Below are 10,094 nucleotides of genomic sequence, written 5' to 3'. Positions count from 1 at the left end.
TACATATCCTCTTTTTGTTAGCATGTACCTTTAATGGTAAGATATATTTGGAGCTACTTTTATAAAGCTTGTAATAATCTCACTTGGAAGTTTGACCAAACATTAATTATCAGAAATATATTCTATATATGGTTTTTATTTTCATATATATAATCAAGGTTATTAGTCTTTCAACTCTATGGTTGGTAAGGAATCAAGTGAACTTTGAAGAAGAAGTCTTTGGTTGGACCGGTACATGGATTATACTAGAGGGTTTTGCTTCTTCTTCTTGTTCTTTGACAAGTCAATTTGCTTAAATTTCATACAATTATGTGTCAATTATAATATTTGGGGATGTGCTCTTTCTATCCATTTAAGAAGTTTTTCTCTTGATTTTGTCCAAAAGATAATATTTTATCATAGATTTTTTTTTTCAACACAATTACAGGAGTGGAGAATGAAAACTCTGACTTCAAAGGAAATAGTACATTTCAATTACTGTTGAAATATGTTTATTTTATCCTACTATTTTCATGGTTAAAATATTGTTTTTGTCTTTTAGGCTCGTTTGGTAACCATTTTGTTTTTTGTTATTGAAAATTAAGCCTATTTTCTCCTTATTTCTTACAATGATTTGTATCTTTTTTCTAAGTATAATGGTTTAATTCTTAGCCAAATTCCAAAAATAAAAACAAGTTTTTTAAAACTACTTCTTTTTTGTTTTAAAAAATTGATTTGGTTTTTTAAACCATTAATAAAAAGTAGATAACAAAGAAAGAAAATTGGAGGTAAAAGTAGTGTATATAGGCTTAATTTTGAAAAACAAAAACTAAAAATCAAATGGTTACGAAGCAGGGTAATTAAGAATTTCTATTTTAGTTCTTGTATTTTAAATGTTCAAATTTAGTTTATTCATTGCTATTTTTTTATGATAAATTTTCTAAAACAAAGCTAAATTCTATTTATTATTGTTATCATTTGATCCTAAAAGGTAATGATAATGGTAACAATAAATGTGATAAATTCATAATTTTAAATAAATGTGATTAAAAGTAATCAAATTATTTTCGATTATGGCCTTTTACAATTGATCTATAAATGGAATCTCATTACGATCATACCAATTTTCATTATGGATGGGTAAACATTTTAATCCAAAGAAAGAAAAAGACTTTTTTTTTTTTTTTTTTTTGAGTAGCCATCCCTTGGTAACTATTTATAATTATTTCTTAAAAAAGAATAATTATTGATTTACATTCCAACTTTTATTATATTTGGAGTTATCTTTTTAATTTTTTTCAACATTTTATCTAAATTATGTTTTATTAGAATTATCCTACAATACAATTTATTCTATTCCTCAAGTTTGCTACAATGCAATAACATACCATACTCCTCTAAGTTTACTATAATAAATAATAATTTTCCTTTACTCAACTAGGTTTGCTACAATACCTCAAGCTTAATCTTTAGATTTTGCTTGGGTGCATTTTTTGTTTTTAGTCTCTCTTCTAAAATGTATTAAAGTTTTAATTGAATATATTAGTTAAACAAATAAAATCAATTAATCGTAATTTTTTTTTTTTATTTTTAAATAAGTAAATGAATTTGGTTGACAATGAACATAATAATAATAAATTTACAGATCGTTGTGTCCATCTTGACCTAATCAACAACTCACAAATCATTTGCACTTGTTATAAACTCACTACTATAAAATCTACATTACTTGACACCTGTAGTTTTTAATTACTTGACGTTTCTTTAATGATCTTTTAGAAAGAAAATGTCAAGTAAAATTGTTAACAAAGCAGAGATTGACGGAATATTTCAGATATTTTCATGCGAACCATTACTTGACATGTTTTTCGTGTCAAATAATATAAGGTCTTGCTTGACATGTTTTTCGTGTCAAGTAAAATATAAAAATAATATTTTTTTTATCTTTATTTTTTGTTTCCCTTATTCTCCCATTTTCATTTCCCTCTCAAATTTGGTTTCTCTCCTACCAAAATTATCAAATAAAATATAAACAATTAACTTATTATTTTAAATAAGTAAAAAATAATTATCAAATAAAACTTAAAAAATAATTATCAAATAAAACTTCCCTCTTCCTCGTTTTCTCTCTCGCAACACCCTTCCCCCCGAAACCCTCTCTTTGCAACATCGGTCAACCATCGTACAACCTCCACCGATCAATCTTCCATTGGACCCGCGCTAGACGCCCATCGGTTAGCTACCGTACAACCTCTACCGGTCAGTCTTCCATCGGATTCGCGCTAGACGCCCAACCTAGCCTCGTGCCAAACGTCAGCCTCGTTTGGAGTCGCGCCAGATCCAGTCAGTCCTCCACCAGATTCGCGCTAGATGCCACAAGATCTGCACCGGACGCCACTGAATCCACGCCAGATGCCCACCAGATTCGTGCCAGATGCCCATCGGTCAGCCACCGTACAACGCCCACCGGTCAGTCCTCCACCGGACCTGCGCTAGTTGCCCAGCCTAGCCGCACGCCAGATTTGGTCAGCCCTCACGCCAGATTCGGTTAGTCCTCCACCAGATCTGATCAATCCTCCATCATATTCACCGTACAGCCACGCTGCCCCAGTCAAGTAAAAGCTTCTTATAGTTTTATGAGTGTTCTTGTTCCTCTTTTGTTTTTCTTTTCAAGAAAGTTGGTCGAGGCCCGAGTGAAGCGTCGATTTGAGTAAACACTTTGGGTAAGTGTTCTGGATGTATTGGAATGAATTTATGATTTGGGTTATAATGTAGCATCTTTTCTAATGATTTGCTTGTTTAAATGTTTGATGATGAGATTGATTTTGAAATGTTGGAAGGAGTTGAGTTGTTGTCCAATCGGTTTAAGACTGATCTTGGCAAGGTTTTGGTAAGTTTGGAGGTTAATATTAATAGTTATTTGATACCCATTGCAGTATTGATCTAATAATTGAGTTATTTTCAAATTTTGATGTTCAATTCAAAGATTTCAAGGGATTGGAGCCACTATCCAGCAAAATTAACAATGTTTGGACGTTTTGATAGGTATTAAGGCCTTAAATTTCTTTTGGAATTGTTACATAGTTACTGGAATTTGCGTTTTGTAACCATTATTATTGAACTTTTCGTAGATTGGATTACTTTGTTGTAGTTTTGAAGTGGTATTCGAATCAAGCCACACTTTGGGTAATCTATTTGGAGTTAATCGGTTATTTTGATGAATGAAATTTTGAAGAATTGGGCTTCCAATATTAGGTAGTTTTGAATAAAATTTTGTAAATAAGATTGGATTACTTTGTTGTAGTTTTGAATGAAATTTTATAGATAAGATTGGATTTCCAATATTCTCTACTTTTTGTTGCTTGTAGATAAGATAAGTTGTGAAAGTTAGGGGAAATGTGTTTGCATTTTTCTATTTTAAATTTTAGCATATGCTTGATTTGTTGATAATCTTCTTCCTCTTATTATATTTTCTCAAATCTCTCTCATCTTCCTTTGTTTTGAAAGGTAATTGTTCCTCTTGAGGCTGAATATGATCAAAAGAGAATGAATAAAATCCTAGTAAGTCCCTAACTTTAAGTTTTAGATATTTTTTAAGTCTCGAGTATGATATTTTTCCATTGCATAAAGTAAGCCAATCATATAATTTTTCCTTATGCGTGACTTTTTGTCATTGTTGTATTTTAACAATTATTTATATATTTTGAAATTTGATATTATCATCCTTTGTTCTATTTTGCAGGTTGACTTGCTTAAACATAACTTGCCTGACCCTTAGTTCTCGATCTTTGACTTCAAAGCTCAATGTATATATTAAATAATGTACTTTGTTGAGATGTTACTTATTAAACAATTTGTCACTTTTGTGTTTGTTGAAAGTTGAATTTTGTATACAAAAGCAATAATTGAGATTTCATTTTGTGCATGTACATGTGAAAGAGAAATATTGTTGTAATTTGTGAGGAGTGTTCATACGAAAGGTCATAGTTGAACATATGAAATTTGTAGTTAATATATTGAGTTGATAGATCTTAAATGTATAATGTTTATTTAGTTGATGTAATTGTATTGTTGGAATACAAGGCAGAAAATGAGTATCAATTGGGGCATTTAATTTGAAAAAAAAAAAACATATACTTGATAAATAAAAAAGGTCAAGAGTAATATACGATACGTACTCAATGTCAAGAATCAATAAACTTGACATATCATCAATGTCAAGTGTATCATCTTTCTTGACACGGAAATTGTATCAAGAAACATTTATCTTGACATTTTTCGGAATCAAGTTATCACATTATACTTGACAGTCGAATACTCGACGTTTTTATAAGCATCAGGTATACCCTTTACTTGACATTAGAAAAACGTCAAGTAATCCAATTTCTATAGTAATGACTTCACGTTTTAGAGCAATCATAATGATATTTATAAAATTAATGAATCAAACTATTTTGGTTAATTCGGCCGGAAAGTAATAGCCAAAAAAATAATATTATTTAAATTTTTTTAACTTTATACCTAAATTTATTAATTAGATAAAGGCAGTTGAGCTGAATAGTAAATAAATTTAGTTAGCTTAGCAAGTTATGAATAATTTAATAAACAACTGATTTCTTTTTCATGGTTAATTTCATGTTGTATATAGTTATCTGTCCAATACCAAAAATATTTTTATGAATAATCAAATATTTATTTGACACATGTATTAAATATTTTATTAATTCTTAAGATAATACCTCCTAATTTTCTTTCAAAAAAACAAAGAAAAAAAGGAAAAGATAATACTTTCTAATTTCATAATAAAAGATAACATTTCAATAAGATTTCTATATAGTTTTTAGGTTTAAATCCTATTTATTCTCTAAACTTTAAATCTTATTTTAGTTTAGTCCTTAAATTTTTAAAAGTATTCGTTTTAGTCCTTAATTTTTTTAAAAAAAATGTTTATTTTAGTCCCTATCTTTAAAATTGTGTCAACTCTGCAACAAAAATGTAAGGAAATTTATATTTTTGAATGCCTAGGTTCTAAATGTATTGAACAAGACGAAGGTGAAGGAAAATACCAATAACTAATATACCAAAATAGTGAACAACTAAAATTTTGAACTATAAGTGTCTTTTAAATTCTCCCTCTTTGCCACTTTATTTAAAACTAAAATCTATATTTTTTTAGCATAGCTAACTTATTTAATAGCCTAGTCGTTCAAAAATATAGGACACCTCGTCATTTTGTTAAAGAGTAAATAAAATATTAATATATTAAGAATCAAAATAAACACTTTTTAAAAATCAGAGACTAAAACAAATATTTTTAAAAGTTTTGCGATCAAAATAGAATATTATTTAAAGTTCAGGGCCATAATATGATTTATTTTTATTACATTTGATAAAAAAAACTAATATATAAATGGCCTATTATTTATTACCAAATCCAAACTTACCTACCAAATACACTCTTAATAACCTATGTTTTACATATTAGAATTCAAAAGCATACTTAACTAACTTAGGATTGTATTAATCCAAATACGGGTTATAGACTCACAATACAATCCAACACATACTTAAAAAATCAAACATAAAAATCTCACACTTAATAAACTCAAACGTAACGTTTTGCATCTTTCTTGATTTGGACTTCTTTTAATAATCATTTGGTTTTGGATTTTTGTTTTTAAAAAATTAAATATATTTCATCCACATTTCTTGCATCTTTCTTAATTACAATGGTTGAATTCTTAATCAAATTTTAAAAATAAAAACAACTTTTTGAAAGAAACTTTTTTTAGTTATCAAAATTTGGCTTGTTTTTTAAGGTGAAAAGTAGATAACAAAAGAGGAAATTTGGAGGTAGGAGTGGTATCAATAGGCTTAATTTTCAAAACCAAAAACAAAAAACAAAAAACAAAATAGTTACCAAACGGGGCGTTAAAGTTTAGAGATTTATCATAACAAACTTGATAGTTTTAAGAATCGACCTTGGCAAGGAGAAATTTTACCATTCAACTATATTCAAGAATTGAGGTCTCACAATCACTAGCCAATATGCTTTTCTCTCATGCCTTTCTTCGTTCATGGTTTGATATTCTGGTGTCCTAGGCGTAGAGGAACCACACCAATCCATCCCGAACTTAGGCAAAAAAAATTCATAATTTTTTTATCAGAGTAATTATGTTGGAGTTGAGTCGTATAGCTTCTCATCTGTTCTGGCTTGGCCCTTTTATGGCAGATATTGGGGCACAGACTCCCTTCTTCTCTATTTTCAGAGAAAGAGAATTAGAACTAACCCACTTGTTTCTCGAGAAGAGATGGGAATTGATCTTATTTTATATGAGTGAATGTAATTTTAAAACTAAAAAAGGTTATCATGGACACGGTCCTATATAAGAGTTATTATTATTATAAATATTATAACAATAATAGATGTCTATCAGTGCCAAAGCTTGGTGTCCTAGAAGAACATATGACATTCTCCTATTACCCCATGTGTCTTTGAACATGTAGTTCATATGTCTTACGAGTACACATCCTAAGTGTCCAACTAATTCTACCTCATACTTGCCAATTCTCCTATAAACAGTGCTCTTGTAGATTTTGTAAGGTAGCAAAAATTGATGAGAAATCCCAACTTTTTAGAGAGAAATTAGAGAAAATTTCATAATTTCATAATTTTCTTATTTTATTTTATTTTATTTAAGTTATTTATTTCTATTATATGTTATTATTATTTATTATTATTATATTATATTTTCTCCATATCCGTGTTCCGTTCTGCTCTCCAATTTTATAACAATTATTTATTATTTATTATTATTGTTTAGTTAAACTAATTATGAGCTATATACTTAAAGTTTGACTGATATATTATCAATTTGACCTGGCAAAAAATATATTTTTATATATATCCTATATATTTTATTAGCATTGTTTAGTTGAATGGTATATCCAAATTGACTAACAATAAAGTATAAGTCGAACGTGTACATAATTCAATTAAAATGTCATTAAGTGGATATTGATATTGAATCGTACAACTTCCAACCTATATTTGATATTATTATGCATGCCAAAGTTTAATCTCATTTGTAGCCTTAAAGTCTTCCCTTATAGCCTTTAATTTGAATAGAGATATGTCAAAAGAGAATATGTATTATTTTAACATCTGGATCCTTTAAAGCTATTTTATTATTGAAAAATGTGATCAATCTATTATTTTGGATTACTTTATAGTTTGAAAGAGAATTAAAGAATGTTATTGGAAAGAAAAGGTATTCAATTGAGCCATTATGTTCTATTGATTAGGATCTTTGACAAGTTAAAATTAAATATAAATATTTGATAAGTCAATTATATTATACTTAATGTATAATTAATTCTAAGTTCAATCATTTGTATTTCTAAAAATAATAATATTTATATATTCAAATAAAACTTGTTACCATTTTGATCCTTTGCCAGTATTTATTTGCATTAAGCTAGTAATGAATCACTAACGAGTAGGATTGGTCGGGGCGGAAGGGGGATTCCCCGTCCTTGGCCTCGATGGGGGAATTCACCCCATCCTCGCCCACGTCTCTACCATTTGAAAGTAGAGACGAGGGCAGGGATTTCCTAGTTAATTCTCCATGGGGAATCTCTTATTAATTCTCTGCGGTGATTCCCCATTAACATTTTGTTTAAATTCGAGTCACTTTATTTAAAATTGCACTAGTCCACAAAAAATAAACAAATTTTAATAGACTTATCCATGAAACAAACACAATTCAGAAGCTCAAAAATCTATTAAATAAGTTTACAACTTATATTAAATAAAGTTCGAATAAAATTTCAAAGTGAAATAAAGTCAAATATCTTATACAATTACAAATACAACAACCGTGATCATAAATTTGCTCGTCTTTCTCTTTTCACCGATGATTTTATGTTCATATCTTTCTCACATCATCTCATCCTTAGTTGTGAGTATTATTCCTATATTTAAAACCTAATTAACAAATAATATCATAAAAAAATAAGTAGACAATAAGCTTTAAAAAGTATTATAAAAAAATAATGTTAATACTTGAGCATACCTCAGTTGCAACTCCATCTTCATTAGAGTTGTCTATATCTAGTGACGAAAAATTAGATTACCAAATTGTCAAGGACTTGATAACTAAAATTAAGTGAACGCAATATGCGATGCATGTTCTTAGTGTATGCATTGATTATCATGCGTCGGTGGTCAAGCGTTGGAATGAACTATGCGTTAATGAATGTATGCAATGATCATGCGTTCCTGTCACAAGTTTTCTTGCGCTCATGCCAAGTATAACACGAACGCAAGTTTCTCGGGTGATCCGAGGTCGAACTCAGAGACTTGTAGCTAGACGTATGCGGTAATGTGTATGTGGCGGTTGAATAAAAGAATGATGGAGGGTTTTTTATGCTAACACTACTCCTACTCCTAACTAATAGACAATGCAATGAGAAGTATGAATGAGAGGTAGAGACACGACAACTGTTGACGTGAAATAAATGGATGGAAAAATAGATAAAAGGTGAAAATGTCTTCATCACAAGCCTTAAGAGTGACCGCAAGGGCAACCTCAGCCAACGCAAGCTATGCGATCATGCTAAACACACTAGAGCCTAAATCTAGGACGCATGCGTTGTGTATGCAAAAGGGTCGAGATGACTTTATACTGCCACCGTATCCTACTTCTTGGATGCAGTCATTGTCCTCTCCGTAGGGTGCATATATCGTGTAATAGCAAACGGAGCTTATTCCTAAGTCTCAATTCTTGCTTATGCAAACCTAATCTAGCTCTCCCGAGCATCGATTCTAACCTAGCTCTCCCGAGTCTTAGGTTCTTTCTTTAGACTCTCTCTCGAGTAGCTCTAAAGGTGTGATGGACACATACATAAGACAAGGTAACCATATAAAGTTGGCTGAAGCAAGATTATTCCTATCTCTAGTGAACAATAACTTACATTACTTGATGCGTCCAACTACTTACCCTCCCGGGTAGTTAGTTGTTGCTGACTTTACTCATAGACAAGCGTTATGTCCGCCTATAGACGGGCGTTGCTATAGCTTCACACTAAGTAAATAAAGTTTTCTCACACACTCACGCAATGCATACCTCTCGATGGTTTGCTACATGCTTCATATCTCTAATCCACATGACTAAGTATGCGATACTCTAGCAATCTCACTAAGTAATGCAATGAAAGTTAAGGATGCTAAGCAAAGAAATATGGAGATGGAATCGAAGGAAACATAGAAATGAAATGAACAGATAATGTATTAATTCCTTAATCCAAAATGTAATACAATACACTATAAGAAAATAAGAGAAAATGAAAAGACTACATGGAAGCAATGTCTTGCTTCCAGCAGATATGTGTCAAGGCTACCGATCGTGCCATGGAAGGGCGGTGGAGCCGACTCTCTTGAGATCTAACTCCGGTGAAGGCTTCGGTCATCACTAGGAATGGATGAAGGAGATGAAGAACTCTCAAGCTTCTTTCTCACGCATTAGTCTGGATCACAAGGATTTGCCCGAAGGCCGAAACTTGGACGACTTAAAATTATGCTCGGCGGCTTCTATTTATAGAGCTTGATTGCTGTCAGCACTAATGGACTGCTCTTATTCTGACATTCGTTGCGCGTTAGTCCTTTTCTGAATCTCTGCTGCTAATGGCGTGGTAGGTGAAATGTCAACATCATCTTTTAATTTTCCCGAGATATGCGTTGATTCGTTCATTCCACCAACCTTGCATTGATCCCTCTATTATGCGTTATCGTGTAGCCGCAATCGTGCAGTGGCCGCATTCGCTTAATACCGAAACTCTACACGATGATCGCAATCGCTTGACGATCGCAACTCCTATACGATGGATGCATGCGGCTAATCACCGCAACACCCATGCATTGATCATATGCGTTCGCCTTTGCGATGGAGAGTTTCTCCACATGCGGTCGTCTATGCGGTAGTCTGACTTTCGCGTTTGTGTCCACTTTCTGCGTTAGCTACAAAACTAGACAATTGAATGCATAATAACGCATATTAATGGGTTAGCTGAGATTCTCAATATTGAAAGTCGCAAACTCCTTTTCTCATGAATTC

General features: G+C 31.2%; 1 long non-coding RNA gene across 1 annotated transcript; it reads left to right on the top strand.

The window, feature by feature from the left end:
• Positions 1-2,065: 2,065 nt before the first annotated feature.
• On the top strand, positions 2,066-3,904 carry LOC150032334 (uncharacterized). The gene is made up of 4 exons (XR_016524423.1): positions 2,066-2,869; positions 2,966-3,024; positions 3,487-3,540; positions 3,722-3,904. It is a non-coding gene; the product is annotated as an uncharacterized LOC150032334 (long non-coding RNA).
• The last annotated feature ends 6,190 nt before the right edge of the window (positions 3,905-10,094 follow it).

This window comes from Benincasa hispida, chromosome 11, assembly GCF_027475165.1.
Source record: "Benincasa hispida cultivar pf3 chromosome 11, pf3_genome.v1.1, whole genome shotgun sequence".
Classification (NCBI taxonomy): Eukaryota; Viridiplantae; Streptophyta; class Magnoliopsida; order Cucurbitales; family Cucurbitaceae; genus Benincasa; species Benincasa hispida.
The sequence above is the reverse complement of the archived record's forward strand: the minus strand, read 5'-3'. Positions and strand labels throughout refer to the sequence as shown.